This window comes from Gobio gobio (assembly GCF_949357685.1).
Source record: "Gobio gobio genome assembly, chromosome: 12".
Classification (NCBI taxonomy): domain Eukaryota; kingdom Metazoa; phylum Chordata; class Actinopteri; order Cypriniformes; family Gobionidae; genus Gobio; species Gobio gobio.
In genome coordinates this window covers 44,166,815-44,185,392 of record NC_137105.1, presented here as the reverse complement: position 1 = coordinate 44,185,392, position 18,578 = coordinate 44,166,815, and the positions used below count along the sequence as shown (strand labels likewise).

General features: G+C 37.8%; 1 protein-coding gene across 4 annotated transcripts in view; it reads left to right on the top strand.

Moving 5' to 3' along the window:
* Positions 1-18,578, top strand: part of daam1b (dishevelled associated activator of morphogenesis 1b) — a 148,276-nt gene that overhangs the window by 54,467 nt on the left and 75,231 nt on the right. For 2 of the 4 annotated variants that reach the window (XM_079831401.1, XM_079831399.1), the window contains exon 1: positions 1-293. This exon is cut by the window's left edge and continues 37 nt beyond it. The exons of the other annotated variants lie outside the window; for them this stretch is intronic. The gene's annotated coding sequence lies outside the window, so the exon portion shown is untranslated. The remainder of the gene's footprint in view (positions 294-18,578) is intronic. 4 annotated transcript variants of the gene reach the window in all.

Here is an 18,578-nt window from a genome sequence, read left to right as displayed (position 1 = left end):
AAAGACTAGGGGGTGGTGGATCATTTGTATGAGATAGGCTGTTGAACAGCAGGGAGACGCCGCATGTGTGTTTACCGGTCAGCCGAGGAGGATCGCTCACGCTGTCTGATATGGAAGCATTCTGGGACTGATCTACAGCACGTTTGTGTTCAGAATGACTCCGGTTACCAAAGTGACAACCTTGAATTTGCATGCTTTTCACACCTTTTAGAGAAGATCCTTTGCGCTATTGCCAGTCTTGTTTCCTCTTGAGGGATGTAACATTAAACGGACCGTAAGCGAAGGCATAAAGGGTAAGTTAACATAAGCAGAGGATTTTTCTTCTCATGACTCTCTGAATGAATGGTTGTGGTTTCATTTTTTTCTCACCCAGTGTTGTTCTTTAGCTGTGACGGCAGCTGAGCTGTTTTAATGGCTCGTAAAGCCTCGAAGGGCAGGTGTGCGTTCGCTCACTGAGCGGTGTGGACGTGGACGGCTCTGCAGTGCTGATAACATGCTAGCCTGTCCACCGGTTTCAGCCTTTGAGCTCTGGCTGATGTGACAAGGCATGGCTTTCCTTTAACCATAACATAATAAATGAGAGTATAACAAGGGTCGCAGGCCTCCATTTTCATGCGACTGGACCGGGCGAGCAGAGATAAGGAGATTTGTGAGATCAGCTTGAAAGCAAAAAGCTCTCAAATTGTTGAGATTTCCTCACTGTATTGCTTGTCTTGAACGTGCCTGCTGAAAGTTGCTTTAGTAGCCTACAGCATAAGTGATCAATCCTGTATCTTTTGGTTCTGTCACATCTGTTTGGAGCACTACCCCACCCTCGGAGGTATCTAGGTTAAGATTGAGGTTATGGTTTCAATGCAGGAGGCTCTGAAGCTTTTTCTCTTGTCCTTTCTTTCACCTTTTTATCATTTGATAAATTGCCATCTTTCGGCTGTAGAGATCTGAGAGGTGTCGTTCATAATTAATGTGAACATTCGGGCTGATATCAAGGAAGATTTCTGCTGACCTATCAGCAGTCTCATAGTCTAATGGCTCATTTAAATATTAAATGGTTTTTAATAAGAAGGTGTGGCTCTCCCTATGGGTTGCAGGAACTCATCTCATCAAATTCAGCTAAGTCATATGAACATTTTTAAGTAGAAGTCATCAAATGTAAATTAATAATTTGTGATGGTTGTCCTTGGATTAGTGCAAGGAAAGAGGGTTTAATGCCGGCCGGTGAGACATGTGCTGGTTGCCATGGCAACAGCAGGGCAAGGGAGGGACGGATAGCATCCTCGGCGCAACGTTTTGCTACACATGTGTCAGCTCTCCTACATAATGCTCAGACGTTACTAAATTTATGATTCTTTTTGTCTGTCTTATGTTTAAAGTGTATAGTGCCATTTTAAATGATTCAATTTTGCCGAATGGAAGAACATGTATAAGTACAAGTGTATAAAACATGCATAGTAACTCATTCTTTATGTTTCAGTGAAATTACGTTTCGTAAGGATGTCTCTAGCCTCGAGGGAAGTGTACTATAGGATCAAATTAGCAATCACAGTGGTCAGTGGAGTCAGCGAGCCGCCATACATCTGAGTCAGGTGTCATTTCCTGTCATTCGGGGTCTCAGAGTTCACCGGTGTCTCTCTGCTGAACTCCTTCCTTCTCTTATACAGGGCCAACGCAACTCTTGCGGCCTCCAGGCCAAGGCAAGTTCAGACTACCATCTGCAAACATGCCTGCTGTCGTTGAGCTTATTGTGGGTTACATTGACTCATCATTTCAGGGTTTTTGTGTGTTTAAACCAGAGCAGTGAAAAGTTCAATCAGGCCTTGCATAGGTGGGGCATAGGCCTATGAAGCCGGTGCTAATAGAGCGTGCGAGAACTGAACTGAGTGAACCGCCTAATTGAGCTTAAATGGTTAAATACACACTTATGTGTCAAAGTGACCATGTATTTGCAATAAACAGAGCCATTTATGCCTTAAGTGAAGGTACAGTTGAGAAAGACAAGGCATGAGTTTAATGTATACGTGCAGTCTGTCTTAAAGGGACAGCATCCACATTTTCCTGCTGTCATTAATTCTAATCAAAAGATTAGATCAAATCAAAATCTCTCTCTGCTCACTTTTGTCACTTTAATAAGAATAAAGGCCCTTTCACACCGGACGCGTAACGCAAAAGCGAAGTGGAAAAAGCAAATATTTTGTGTGCGAATAGTTTGCGTCAAAACCACATCTGACGAGACAAACACACACTTCAGGAACCAATCGATCCGGAGCAGCTCTGTTTCCAGCTCTGTTTCCAGTTGAGTCACAATGTAAACTTTTAAGTGCCACAGTCGCACTGACGGAAACACATTCACTTTCTATAGTCGCGGACACAATTAGGAAAAAAATCAACGTATTGATTATATCGTAATCTGTAGCAAACACAGCTGCATCTGTACAGCTGTAAACACAACTACAGCTGTAATCTTGAGAGAAATGCGATACCTGGCAAAGGTTCATGTTGATTGAATGGCTAGTGACATCAACTGGACATTTCATCACATTTGTTTCCTTGTATATGATTGGTTTAAGCCTTTTCTATCGCTGCGAGTGTTAAAAAAAATCGTCATCGAAACGAAAAAAAAAAAATAGTTTTTTCGCCGCAGCACATTCGCTTTCGGTGTGGATAAAAAAAAAAACAGCTGATCAAAAAATAAAACCATCGCGCGAATTATTCGCGCGTCAAAAACGCGTCCAGTGTGAAAGGACCTTAAGAATAAATGTATATTTTATTTACACAGTGAAGACTGCATTTTTTATACATTCGATTACTTTATACATTTTATGTTGTTGTTTTTTTCTTTGCTCTTTCTTTATCATAGTTTACTTGAGTTTTTTTAGGCTAGTATTTGTTTTTTAAATGTTATATGGTGATATGAATTATGATATTTCAATGGTATTGCAAATTTTGATACCATAACCTCATTTAAAGCAAAAATAACTATATTGTGATATATATCGTTATTGTGAAATAAAATTACTCATATCGTGATATAAGATTTTGGTCATATCGCCCACCCCTAGTACTAACAAAAGTGCTAAAAAAGTACCACAGTATTTTGTTTAAAATTCTGTTCTATAGTGATATTTATTTATCATTATCAACACTGCTGATAACCGATGGGGAAATTAAAAATAAAACAGTAAATGTAGTCATAAAACTAAAATCAATCATTTTAAAGGGAATTTAGGCATCACAGCATTATAATGTCAAGTATGAAAAAGTTGTATTTGTTTTGAGATCTGCTAAAGATTACTTTGTACAGAGTTGTTAATTAGTTACTTTAACTTTATTATTAGATTTTATATACATGAGCATTCATGAGCATAACAAATATTGTGCATCCATAGGATAAATAAATATATACATTTAAAAAAGATATGATCTAGATGCCAGTAAATTGAATGTAACTGGTTGTACATAGTTTAGGGCTGGGTTTGGGCCAGAGTAGGATAATGAACCCCTGATAAAATGATCCCCAATCTGTTAAACCCACTTTGGCCTGGTCCCTCAGATGGGAGTGTCAGTGTGGAGAGGAATGCTCATGCTTTTGGCTGTTGTGTGTGTGTGTGTGTGCTTGTGTATGCAGTTTGTGCAAGTGTCGAGAGGGGGGATGGGGGTCTCATTGTCTGCAGAACATGTTTGACAGGCTGTCTGCAAGGGGGAGCAGCTATTCAAACCTCTTCATCTTCTCCTCCTGTTTTTCCTTCTAAATTACCCCTGACAGGAGGGAGTGTGGAATCTGAACCCCAGCTTTGGGTTCACGTTGAAGGAATCCCTGCCTGGCCAACGCCACGAAGCTCTCTCCGGTCTTCCATCCAGAGACCGTGTTTATTAAAACATGAGGGGGAGACATAGCGGTTAGCCTGATAGCTACCACCACCCTCGTGATTAATAAAGAGCTTTCCTCACAATCGTAGTTACTCAACACCTCTTTAGAAAGCTTCAGTCTATATCTCACTCTCAAGGTCTGAGAGTCCTCATGCTGGGGAAGCACTCAATGCCAATTCCCAGAGCTCCTCTCCACAATGTTGATTTAAGAAGCTATTTTAGGTGCGATTAGCATTACGAACTTATCAGTGTGTGAAATGTGTGATGGACCGAGAAATGTTGGCCACATCCCAAACGACACTGGTGGGGTCTGGCTTCGTGACCTTCACTTTTGCGCATTCGTGAAATACACAAGACCGTAGATGGTCCCATTTGTCACTTTAGGTTGCAGAAGTGTGCTCCTTTGCTTTTGTGGACTTCACAGTTGAATACTACCCAAATCCATTCATCATAGTGTAGACTTGGATGATGGCGAGGGCTGACATTGTCATTTGGGACACGTCCATTATTTCTCGATTTCTAGGCTAGGTTTGACCCCTTTTCTTTTAATTGAGAGTTTACTGGCATCAGTATTTATTGACCACAAAAGCTGATTTCATCAACCAGGCGTCACTGCTCAATTTGCGGCTCAATAATATCAATGTATTGTGGCCATTACTTAATGGCTGTTCACACTAACATCGATTTGCAGCAACAAATTAAGTGGAAGCTATTCTTTTTCAATGACAGTGGGCAATTTGTAGTGACATGAGCAACATCAACCATTGACGATGCGTCAAAGTTGAGCGGAGGATAACTTTATGCAAATGGCCAATTGATGCTGTGACTATCAATTGCAATGGAAACAGAAACCGAGTTGCAACTCCTGCTAGCAACAAACAGTATAGCGATTCTGTGACCTTTGTGATTTAATCAGTGTCAGTGTGAATACTCTCTAGTTGTAGAATTGCGTTAATATGAGTTAAATGCTTCAGACAAGGCATTCTTGCAGCCATAAAACAGATTAACACATGGCCAGTACATGGTAAAAAGCCACTACCTCTTAATGCCCTGTTGTCTGCATTCTGGGAGAAAATCTGATTTGCTAGTCAGTCACTCCCAGAACTGTCCCAGGACACTGATATCTGCACCCTAGAAATGCTCTTGTTGGCTACTAGCTCAATGTGTTGCATGTAGTTAAAATGTACTAGTGCTATTTTACCTTTGTATTATTTTGTTTATTTATTAGGGCCCTATGATTTGGAATCGCTGAATCCAGTCATAAAAACGGAATTTACTGTATAACGTGGAATTTCACAGAAAATTTTGAATTCAGTACACTTGAATCAAAAAGCGATATAGACTATTGTCTGTGAATATTAAACCGCAAAAGACTATTTAAATATGAATACTGCATGTTCTGCGTGTCTCTGTGTGAATGAATGGTTTAATTTACCACACACACACACACTGAAGCACACGTTACGTTTACAGTGTTTTCAGGCTCTGCCGCCTCAATATATGAGAACATGAATGCATGAACTTCATCCCCATAGCCGCTCTCATGAGCATTTTACCGCTTCATTTGAGAAACTATCGTCATATCATAAACATACAGAAACTCGAAGGTCTTCACTGCAACCCGTCAAAATAAAAGTTTGGTTTAACTTGAAATTGTGACAAATATATTACTGTTGTTCAGTAGAATTGAGCTATGTCTCAATGTAATAATAATACTAAGACTACTACTAATAATAATTAGGGTTGGGTTCCGAACTCGGTACTTTTAAGGGCACCGACCAAATTACGAATTACGTCACATTAAATCAATCTGTACCAAATTTCGGTACCTGAGAACGCATCTGGTGATATAGACTAATGTCTGGGAAGATAAAACCGCAAAAAGACTATTTAAATACAAATCCTGCGTGTCTGTGTGCGAATGAATAGTGCAGACGCCATATGAGGGCATGAACATCATCTCCAGAGCCACTTTATGAGCATTTTACCGTTTCATTTGAGAAAAAATACCGTCATATCATAAACACACAGAAACTCAAAGGTCTCAAAATAAAAGTTTGGTTCAACTCGACTAATACATTTCTGTTGTACAGTAGAATTTAGATACGTCTCAATGTAATAATAATATTAACACTAATGTAATAATAATAAATTATCAAAACTTTTAAGTAATGAATTAAAATTTTTCTTCATGTTTGAATTTTAACAGTATAAAGCTCAGTTGTACAGCACTTTGTTTGACAAAAAAAGTTTAATTAGATTAAAAGATAAATTAAATGAATGTCTTATGTCTTTATTTGATTACCAGAAAATACACAACACATAATTTGTGGGAAATCTTTTCATAGAAATTAAATTAAAAATAAAATTGTGTTAATATGGTTGTTTTTATTAATTAAATTAAGTACCTAGTAGCCTACTAATTACTAGTAAATATTACAGTAAACAAACATCACAGAAAATGGCAGAAAAAGATCAGGGCAGCTCTGGCATAATGTCAATAGTAAATGACTTACAGTTTCTTTTCAGTTATTGATGTAAATATCCCTAAAGTAACGAAAAAAGGTACCGTTGGGTACCGGTAACGCATTTCAGGTACCGAATCCCGATACCGGTACCGGTCAAAATGTGAACGGTACCCAACCCCACTAATAAAACTATTTTATGTAGCACTTTGTCTGACTTAAAAGTTTGTTTAATTTCATATGATAAAAAGATAAATTAAATTAATGTTTTATGCCTTCATTTGACACATTCAACACAGAATTTCTGAAATAAAAAAAACTTTTCTTAGAAATGAAATTAATAAATTGAGGTTTTTATGAATTAAATTAATTAGACAGGCTCTTTGATTATTAAAATGTAATTAAATCATTAAAATACAAGCCAGAAAGTAAACAGAAAACACAGAATTTGGTAAAAAAATAAAACTGAATTTGAGAAAAAAAACTTATTTCTTATAGGGCCCTAAACATGTCATTTTTGAGAAACTTTGAAACAAATTGTTGTTAAATTGTTAGTTTCATGATTTCAAATAATTACACATGGTTCTTGATTACTCATTTTTTATTTAACCATTAAAATGGAGTTTAAAAAAACAGAATTCAGATAAATTTAAATGAATAAAATGGAATTTGGGAAAAATTCTGCGGCAGTTGTAATGTGTATAGTTAATATTTACTAGCTTTTTGTTTTATTTTTTTATTTTACAAGACAAAATTGTGGCAGACATGTCCGGAGATTACAAGAACTTTTCAGTGTAACCGTTGAAGTAAAATAAGTTCAAGTTTTTCTTGGTTTGGGATTTGTTTCCACAGCACTTACTAGGCAAAAAAAGACGGTTATTTCACTTAACTATGCATGTTGCTGCTAACCTGCTAATTTTTGGCCACCCATAACTGTGTATCATTAATAATTGCCTTAATTTTTAGCCTGATGTTTTGCTTGATACTTGTACATACCGACTCATTCTTTATGGTTTGGATACTTAACAGAAAACAAAGACAGATTACATTGTAATTTTTTGCTTTGTACGAGAGAAAGTCCACCATGTATTATAATAAAGTTGGCAATATGTTGATGTGAACTATGCAGTTTTAACCCTCTTCCTCTGCTGCATCCTTTGTATATGATATGAAGTCTTCCCTAACTAATCTGGGCATCACTCCAGCCAAGTTATCTGATAAAGTGCACTGTTTTTGCTGAGTAAGAGGTGAGAAGAGAAATTAAAAGATGGATGGAGAGAAATGGCCTTGTTTTGTACAGGCCTTCCTGATGCGGTGAGGAGAATCCAGCCCACCACAGTGGATAGAGTAACACCCGATATGTTCTGACACATGGCTCTCGGTCCTGTCATTCGACTTGTTTTCTTTCATTTCTCTTTCATCCTGATGACCTGACTGACTGGAAGGATGTTAATGTTGATCTCCAAACCAACAACAGACACTAAATGTCACTGTATCTCCTCCCTTTGTCTGCAGGTGTAGTGTTACTATAGTTGGTTTGGAAAGACTTGGGTGTGTGTGATAATCTCTTTAAGTTGAGTCACAATACATACAGCAGTATGTAATGAAATATGTAAACGGATACATACAAATAAGAGGCTTGTGGCACAAAAACAGCTCTTTTCTGTAAATCTGACTGAATCCAGATGATTTAAGCTGTTTACAGCTAGATTTTTGGGGTTGGGTTCTGTTTCGTGTAGATTAAATACCATGCAATCTCCTCCCTCATGTAAATTAGAGAAAATTATCCTCAATGGGCACTCCTGATAACTATTTTTCGAATTATGGCAGTTCAGACTCAATGTAGTAGCCAATATAATCTCTTGGTTATTTTGGAAAGTGCAAAATAAACTTGCTGTTGCTGTTCTACTTGTGCGTGTGGCGTGAAACATTTTGTTAAAACAGCAGTGTCTTTTTCATGGAAGATCGACTGTTTCTGTGACAGAAAAACAACAGAATCTGTTTAATGGGTGTTTGGATCGAACGCAGACTTGAACCCAATTACCATTAGTGCCCTGAGGACACAGCAAGAGTGACAAGAGTGTGCATGGTGAGATGGCTGACTATGTGCGGAATGTGGCCTGTCAGGACAGGCCCACTGGGAAGTTAAACCCTCAACAGGGGCAAAGGTGATCCGAGTTGGAAGATAAATGCAGTTACTGTACCAATATGAACACCAGGCTTACAGTGGCGATCAACACTAAACTCCTTTGTATAAATCCCTTGATATTACCACTCCCCCTTTTTATTTTGCTCAAATGAAAAGGCTGAATTCTTGTGAAAAAATGCTTAGTAACATAACACAAACTCATACATGTTGTGCTTTTCGGTGATGACAAAGAACAATGTATATGTGAGATCAGTAATTCAAGTACTTGTGAAATGCTTCCTTCTCCGGACAGTGTTGTCAAGAACTGGGGAAGCTACTGTGAGACTGTAACCTCGCAAGCTATGAGCTATGTGTCACTTTCACAGACCTTTTCCCATGCTGGTGAAATGACCTGCCTAACTCAATCCAAGCTGTTTGAGTGTTTTGCCATTTTCAAGAAACGGTTGAAGATGCATCTTTTTCGTCAACACGGGACCCATTAAAGGAAAACTCCAGTTTTTTTAAAAAAAAATAGGCTCATTTTCCAACTGTACTAGAGTTAAACAGCTGAGTTTTACCATTTTCGAATCCATTCAGCCGATCTCTGGGTCTGGCGGTAGCACTTTGAGCATAGCTTAGCATAGATCATTGAATCTGATTAGACCGTTAGCATCTCACTCAAAAATGACCAAAGAGTTTCGATATTTTTCCTATTTAAAACTTGACTCTTCGGTAGTTACATTGTGTACTAATTAAAAGTTGCAATTTTCTAGGCCGATATGGCTAGGAACTATACTCATATTTCTGCGTAATAATCAAGGAACTTTGAGCCGTACCATGGGTGCAGCGGCGTAATGATATTACGCAGTGCCTGACGAAGTGAATAACACTGATTATCTCTTCATCATGGTACCTGTTAGTGGGTGGGATATATTAGGCAGCAAGTGAACATTTTGTTCTCAAAGTAGATGTGTTAGAAATAGGGTCGGGTACCGAACTCTGTACTTTTAAGGTCCGAATTAGGTCGGTACTACCGAGTACCGATTCACATTAAATCAATCGGTACCAGATTTCGGTACCTGAGAACGCATATTGTGATATAGACTAGTGTCTGTAAATATTTAACCACGAAAAGACCATTTAAATACGAATCATGCGTGTCTCTGTTCAAATGAATGCCATAGACGTGCGCTTTACAGTCTATGGGTTTACCTCTCACACACACACACACACAGACTCTCTGAATCGCGCGTGACGGTCGCATGTTTCCATATCTGCCTCTCATGTGAGGACATGAACGCACGAACGTCATCTCCAGAGCCAATGAGTCACTTCATGAGCATTTTACCGTTTCATTTGAGAAAAACGACCGTCATTTCATAAACACACAGAAACTCAAATTCACGGCAACCCGTCAAAATAAAAGTTCGGCTAACTTGACAAATAAATTACTGTTGTACAGTAGAATTTAGATAATTCTCAATGTAATAATAATACTTACTCTAATGTAATAATAATAAATTATCAAAACTTTATTGTTTTTAAGTTTATTTTAAAAATAAATTACATTTTTTCTTCATGTTTTAATTTTAACCATATAAAGCTCTGTTGTGCAGCACTTTGTTTGACAAAAAAAGTTTAATTAAATTAAAAGATCAATTAAATGAATGTTTTATGTCTTCATTTGATTACCAGAAAATACATAACACATAATTTGTGGGAAATCTTTTCATAGAAATGAAATTAAGAAGAAAAAATACGTTTTTATGAATTAAAATGAATGAATGAATTTATGAATCCCCTTTTGTTAGGGATCCCGATGTGAAGTGCGTTACAGTAATCCAGTCTGGAGGAGACAAAGGCGTGGACCAGTTTTTCAGCATCTGCTAAGGATAGCGTTGGACGGAGTTTTGCAATGTTTCTGAGATGTTAGAAAGATGTTTTGCAGAGGTTTTTGATATGGGCTTCGAAGCTGAGTTGTGGATCAAATCTTACACCAAGATGACAGTTGTGGAGAGGGGAACTTCATGACCAGAGATGGTTATACCAGTTATGGAGGAAGACTGGGTTTGATGTGGAGTGCCAACAAGAATTGCCTCAGTTTTAGAGCTGTTTAACTGGAGGAAGTTGTGCTTCATCCACATCCTTATCTCCTCCAGACAGGCAGTGAGTGTTGAAGACGGAGAGGATGTTGTTGAAATGGAGTTGTGTGTTTCTGATTTCATGTACAGTTGTGTGTCATCAGCATAGCAGTGAAATGAGACTCCATAGCGGCTAATGACATGGCCGAGGGGGATGATGTAAATGATGAAGAGAATGGGGCCAAGGACTGACCCCTGAGGAACCCCGCAGGAAACTGTGTGTTGACGAGCGTTTACTTCCTTGAAGGCAGTTACTCTGTTGAAGTTTAAAACTATTGGATCTGCCCAGAGCCACTCTGGATCTGTCATAACCAATCGCTAACGTTTGGTCGTGACGTATGTCATGCGCCGTTCGCCTCCGTTCTCACATGGAAATCCGTAAAAATAACTGCAGATTGTGCAAAACTCGCGCACGAGTCAACGTCATCGTTCTCAGCCACTCCCTCTGTTCGCTGATTGGACCGGTAAAAATTTGTTCGGAGAAAACCTAAGAATATACCGCAGTCCCAGACGGAGTACTGAAGGAAAAATGAAAATTGAGCGGGAGTACGTAGAAGGGCGGAGCCAGGCTAGTGATTCACCTCACAGTGTGTTGGTTTAGTTCATGACTTATAACTCGGAAACGTCTTCTACTAATTTAAACTAGAAAACAATGTTATTTTGAGTCAAAAACAAATTGCCAAGCAGCACTCAGCTAAATATTACAAAAATGTGTTGACACTAATGCACAGGGACTCTGAATTGAATTGGTGAATCATTTGTTTGACCCTGTTCTTGTTAACAAACCGATTCAGTAAAACAGTTTGGACATTACATATGAGAGCGAGTCAGAGAGTACCGCTTAGCCTAGCTGTGCTTAGCCTTGCTATGTGTGCAATAGACTGGGATGAAAAACAGTGAAAAGGTGACTTGGAAAAGCTACATTTGTCATGAGCGTAACAGTAGCTACAGTACGCTCATTTCAAAATAGTCTAGCAGTAATGGCACTATACTTTTAGCTAGTTACCCATGGTTCGGAGAGCTGTGACATCTGTCATGAAATGTGTTTTTCCCTCTTCACTGGCTTCCTGTTTATCTTCTTTGGTCTGACTCATGTTTCTGGTGGCTCATTTATTATGTTGACATTCTTTCCATTTTGTTTGAGACGTATGACAACAGGGTTAATATTTGAAGGACATAGTCTCTTTCTTTTTGAGATCTGTGTTTTCAGATTACTAAATGGAACAATAAGAGCCAGTCAATCAGTAGATCGTTTCTGATTTTCCTGATAGTGTCTGTGTTTGAAGTCTCAAATGTGTCTCTGTAAATTCTTAGGGTTGTTTGTTCCTGCTCATGTGTCTTCCAGCTAAGTACACCTTGCACCTCTATGGAATCAACAAGGAAGTGATTTACAGTAAACTCTCGACCCACATTTCGCTCTAAAGCTGCAGGCACATACTTTACAGCCTTTATCGCAGTTTTAGCCTTTTGCATCTGAAGTAATTGCTTATTGCTTAATCATAATCCGCCTGTAAAAGATTAAGCGCCGACCCCTGTGGCAGTCACATGGCGGAGCGGGAGTTTGTTTTTTATTTTATGCAAAGCGGTCAGATCACCTGATCGGCTCTGTTTGTTGTGTCAGCTTTGTGTGTCAAGGCATAACTTCTTCGGTTTCAGTTTAAAATCTTGACTGTAAAAGAGCAATATGTGAATGCAATGAAACTGAGTGAGTATAAATACGGTATATAATATGTCTTGTTAATAAACTGAAAAGAAGTTATTTCTTGTGACAGAACATAGGCAATGGATGTATTTTATGCAAACATTGAAGTTTGTTTGACACAAATATTAGATTAGCAGTTTGGGCTGCTTAAATAGATGCCAAATGTTTAACATGGAATCAAATATCATATTAGAATGTATGATGACAGGTTTCAGAAATTCATGAAATTAAATGCATTTACAAGGCAGGATTTTTTTCAGTGATTTAATCGTGATTAATCGCAATTAAAAACACCTACATTTTTAAAATCATTTTTAATAAGTTTTAATATTTTATAATGTAATAATTTAGAAACAACATAAAGACAGTATATTTTAAATACTTTACTTTATTTATTTTATTTTTTTTAAATACTTTAAATATTTGAATGGCATTTTTGAATGAAGGCCAGTATCACTGATACTAATACAGCTACTGATGTCTCAATGAAAATTATTATAATTTTTTCAATTTTAAAGATTAATTGTAGCCATTCAACATTAGTGTAATTGAAAACTATGCATGTTTTAAAATTTGTTAGGCTTCAAATAACAACTTTTAATTTAAGTGAACTTAAAACAATCCTCACATAATCCCTTAATAAATGTCTAACAATAAAAGACCGGCGTGCATCTATAAAATATTATTTTAAGAACATTGTGCAAGTTTACTTTGGCTTTATTGTATCAACATGTCACTTTACTCACAGCTGATTGGTCCAGTTTTGGTCTGTGACCTCTAACCCTGAATAAAATCTGCTGCGGAGCAGGTTAACCGTAAATTACCATGGCGATGAAACCTGCTAAAATCCAACTTGAGCTTGAAAAAAAATAATCTTAAACTTACCTGGGTAGCAACTGAAACCAGCTTCATCCAACAGGCCACAGGTTAGATGATTTGTAGCAAACGTTTTGCAGTTTAGTTCTGTGTTTACAGTAATCTGGCATGAAATGCATAAGTTTCGGTCAGTTTTATTAATAGTTTGTGACTTTGCACTGATGGAATTAGAAACAGGGATTTCCAAGAAATAATGCAGCAATAAACATTTCTTAAGTAGTAGTGTTTTTTTTATGTCTTTGTGCTTGTCTGATGACTGTGAGAATGTCAGATGTTGTAACAGTTATCACTTCCACTTTGGTGAAAATGGAGGTAATTTGTATGTGCATTGAATCTTCATTCGTTTCATTGTCTTATACTGTTGCAGTGCCAGCCATAAATACCTTCCTCTGGTCAGGGCCAATTGCAATGCAGCTCTCCAATCACCACTTTGGAATAAACCACAGCAGATTTCCAAAGACTGGGCTAGACAAAAAAAAAAAAAAAACCCAAAGACAGGCTGGATTGGCCATATCTGACTCAAATTCAAAATCCACCCAGTATATGTTGACCCACAGTACACCACAGTACACACAGACCCTTAGGGCCGGGACACACCAAGCCGACGGTCGGACGTCAGCCAACGTCGGGAAGTCGTGAGCGTCGGTCTGGCTAGTTTTTGTGGTGTGTTCCACACGCTGGCTTTAGTCCGGCCAATTGGCCCTGTTGAATCGGCGTTGGGTCGTTGAGAAAAGAGATCACTCTGATTGGCTTTTCAGCTTTGTAAACCAGCGCATGGAAATGTATAAAGTAATCAAATGTATTAAAAAATGCGGGGTCCATTGCAATCGTAATGCAATGGACTGTGGCCTAAACTGAGCTGTTTACACAGTCATATACAATAAAAAAAACCTGCCTACCTTACCAGAGGATGTGAGCAAAGCAAAGCGGAGCTTCACTCATGTAGGGCCCTATAAAATCAGTTTTATTTTCTAAAAATTAGAAATTTGTAGCTAATTCCGTTTTTTCCGTTTTAATTTTTGCTAATTCCGTTTTTGTAACCCTTAAACTGTTATTTTAGTCGTAAAAAGAGTGTGCTTTCAATGTTAATATAATAGAACATAAAACATTAAATAGGAATGACCTTAAATGTATTGAGGTAACAAACATCACATTTAATCAGTACTTTTCAGGACAAATACGGCACTCGAAGTTCTTCAAGTCACAACAAAATATTAGTGCTGTGAATTGATAAAAAAAACTGAATTAATCAAATTTTTTTCTGTAATTAATCATGATTAATTGCAATTAAAAAACATTGGAGTTTTTAATATTTTGATATTGTAATAATTTCAGTTACTCTCCAAATTAATGAAGAAACAACTTAAAGACAGCATATTTTAAATATGTGTTGTAATGGCATGTTTTTATGAATGAAGGCCAGTATCACTGATGTCTCTATGAAACATTAAGGATGTTACATTACAGTATAACTGAAAGCTACCAATTTCAACATTTTATTAGGCTTTAAAAAACAACTTTTGATTTAATTTAACTTAAAACAATCTTTACATAAACCCATTATAATAAATGTTATATTTACCCATAGCCTTCCCTGTCAGACATAGTCTACACAGAAATTGAATAAAGTTATCAACACCTTTCTTAACTGCATAAATAATACGTGAAATATAGATTAATCATCATTAAAGCTATAATTTTCTCTGTTCCCGTTGTTGATGAACATTAATGACAGACATTATCAGTGCTGCTGTCACTTGAAGAGCGGCAGCTGCCGAACATGACGTGGATCAGACGCGCTGTCATTTTCTCTCAAGTTCATTTAAGACATTATTTTCCATACAGTGCATTAAAAACAAGGCAAAATACAGCAAGCACTCCCCGCAAGGGAGCTGCTCTCGGCTTGGAACTGAGGGCTTAGCGTTGAGTTTCTTAACTTTTCGATGAAAGCAGAGCCGTGGAGAGCCGCTTCGCCATACTTTCATTGTTTTGAAGGGGGAGCTGAAATGACGGGAGGGGTTGTGTCGCCCAGATTTGCATTTTCCCCAGACATTCATTCTTCTCCCACACAAAACAGCATTTCATTTCAAATTTGTAAAATTCTGCAAAATTCCGCGTTAACACTAGATTCCGCGTTAATATGCCATTTCCGCGATTCATACGCGGAAATTATAGGGCCCTATTCATGAACTGCTCACCGATAAAACGATGTGCGTTCAAATTCCGCTCCAACATGATATTTTTCAGTACTGTAGCCTACTATACTTGTAGCCATTAAAACACGTATTTAGTTTCAGTTTAAATATTATGTTATTTTTTAATTTAAGTTACATTGAAAAGTGAACAGGACACATAAGATGCATAATATGTCAGAAGACATGGGGGTCAGAAATGATTTTGAACACTTCCTTAAGTTTTTTGTTTTGTTGAAAGCCTTTCTTTAAAGTGGCTAAATTTCGTTTTTTATGAGTTGTATCTTCATTTTAATGAATGTTTTATCAACCAAATTGCCTGGATTTAATAAATAATAAGCAAATATAGCAGACAATGACATGGAGGCGCCGGCGCCGCGTGAACAACGGCTTAAATGAATCTTCGGAAAGCACTCCCACAGCACCCCCACTTCCCGCGCCCCTCCTGATTTGTTTATGGTTTGTATATTCGCATTCCTAGGTCACATTCCCTTTTTTGAATGACGAATACAGACTACTACTGTCATCTGCTGTTGTGGACAGTTATTATCTCTCATGCAGGCGCAGAACGTACAGTTTTTGCCGTGTGTTCAAGCACAGCTCTTTTGCCCAGACGCTGCCTTTCGTTGCCGCTAGTTCTTTGACGACGGTTTGTTGTCTACCTGCCTTTAGATTTATGGCACAGAGAGGGTTCTCAAAAAGAATCAATATTTTAAAAAGTTTTATACAGGGAGTGCAGAATTATTAGGCACGTTGATTTTCTGATCATATTTTTTTTCCAGGCACATTTGACCAATTCCAAACCACAGTAATCCTAATAAATACTATTGATTTAGTATTTAATAATGTATAAGTGATATATAATTGTTCATGAAAGCTGGAAATGAAAATCACCTTATATTCAGGTGTGCAGAATTATTAGGCATGTTTTCTTTTACAGATAAATTGAGCCAAAAAAGAGATTTAACTCAGACTGAAAAGTCAAAAAGTATTAAATGCCCATGAGAAGGATGCAATACTAATGCAATACTAGACATTGCAGTTAAGGCATGACCATTGGACAGTGAAATGCTCGTTGGGTCAGCAGGGTCAGACAAAAACAGGTGGTGAAGAAAAGACACCTGTTAACTGCAAAAGAATTAAGAATTAAGGTGAAGAATTAAGGGTGAAACCATCAGGAACCCTTTAGTCTCCAGCGCCACCATTTTCCAAAGCTGCAACCTACCTGGAGTCTCCAGAAGTGCAAGGTGTCAGGATCTCAGAGACTTCAGTTAGGTAAAGAATCCTAAAAAATGACCCCCACTAGATAAGAATCACAAGCTGAAGTGTTGTAAAATACATGAAGAAGGTTTTTTTATAGGCTTTATGGACAGATAGGTTGAGAGTGACTCTTGAAGGACCAGCACCACATCCTCTAGTACCACTGTTTGAAGAATTCATCTTCCAGAATCTGGCAGTACGTTTTGGGAGTTAATTTTTAGTCCATCTCTGCAAAACGGACTTCAGGATGGACTAAAATGAACTCCCAAAACGTACTGCCAGATTCTGGAAGATGAATTCTTCAAACAGTGGTACTAGAGGATGTGGTGCTGGTCCTTCAAGAGTCACTCTCAACCTATCTGTCCATAAAGCCTATAAAAAAACCTTCTTCATGTATTTTACAACACTTCAGCTTGTGATTCTTATCTAGTGGGGGTCATTTTTTAGGATTCTTTACCTAACTGAAGTCTCTGAGATCCTGACACCTTGCACTTCTGGAGACTCCAGGTAGGTTGCAGCTTTGGAAAATGGTGGCGCTGGAGACTAAAGGGTTCCTGATGGTTTCACCCTTAATTCTTCACCTTAATTCTTAATTCTTTTGCAGTTAACAGGTGTCTTTTCTTCACCACCTGTTTTTGTCTGACCCTGCTGACCCAACGAGCATTTCACTGTCCAATGGTCACGCCTTAACTGCAATGTCTAGTATTGCATTAGTATTGCATCCTTCTCATGGGCATTTAATACTTTTTGACTTTTCAGTCTGAGTTAAATCTCTTTTTTGGCTCAATTTATCTGTAAAAGAAAACATGCCTAATAATTCTGCACACCTGAATATAAGGTGTTTTTCATTTCCAGCCTTCATGAACAATTATATATCACTTATACATTATTAAATACTAAATCAATAGTAGTTATTAGGATTACTGTGGTTTGGAATTGGTCAAATGTGCCTGGAAAAAAAATATGATCAGAAAATCAACGTGCCTAATAATTCTGCACTCCCTGTATATAAAATACAAAGAAGAAACAAGTTTAAAGAAGAAACAAACTGTTGTTGTGGTAAGAAAAATGAAGCTTAATTAATTTAATAATAATAATATAAATGAATAAAAAAATGTATAAATAAAACGCATTCTCAGAAATCAATTTTTACTTGAAAAAATACTAAATGAGTTTTTTTTAAGTGTGAACACAAACCATGCCTCGATGGCATTCCTCTTATCAGAGACACTGATTACTCACCAGTCAAACTGTTTTGATGCTAACCTAATGGTCTAATGCTGTTAAAGGTTATTTTATTATCAGCTTGGAGTCAGCCAGAGGTTAGATGAGAATCTGAGCGAGCGTCGTTGGGGAGCCAGCAGCGGCGTAGAGATTCCTGACAGCAGGTTAAAGGAGTCTCAGTGTACTCCAGGGCCACCGGTTTCTACCGCAGGGCACATGTTGTGATATCCCACCACAGAGGGGAAGGAATGCGGGCGGCTCGTGGTCTTTTGTGGAGTGAGGGATGATCTCAGAGTCCACCCAGCCAGATCGCTCCTGTTGGTATGCAGGATGTCAGTAAGTGCAACCAGACGTTGACTGCTGGGTGAGGCGAGTAACGGCTCAGCTGGATTTGCTAATGATATTGATGGGGTCAAGATTTTTTTCATGTTTCTGAAAGAAATCTCTTATGCTCACCAAGGCTGCATTTATTTGATCAAACAGTAATATTGTGAAATGTTATTTCAATTTAAAATAACTTTTCTATTTTAAAGGCACAATATGTAATTTTCGCCGCTAGAGGTCGCTTATTCAAAACAAAGGCGTAGCTTGATGACGCCTTGATTTCGCGGAATCATGGGAGTTGTCGTCTTCACCTCTACAACTAGTGGATATTCATGGATGAGCATGGATGAGTATTAAAGATGTATTAACGTTACTGTGGTATGAAGCAGGATGGGGCTAATG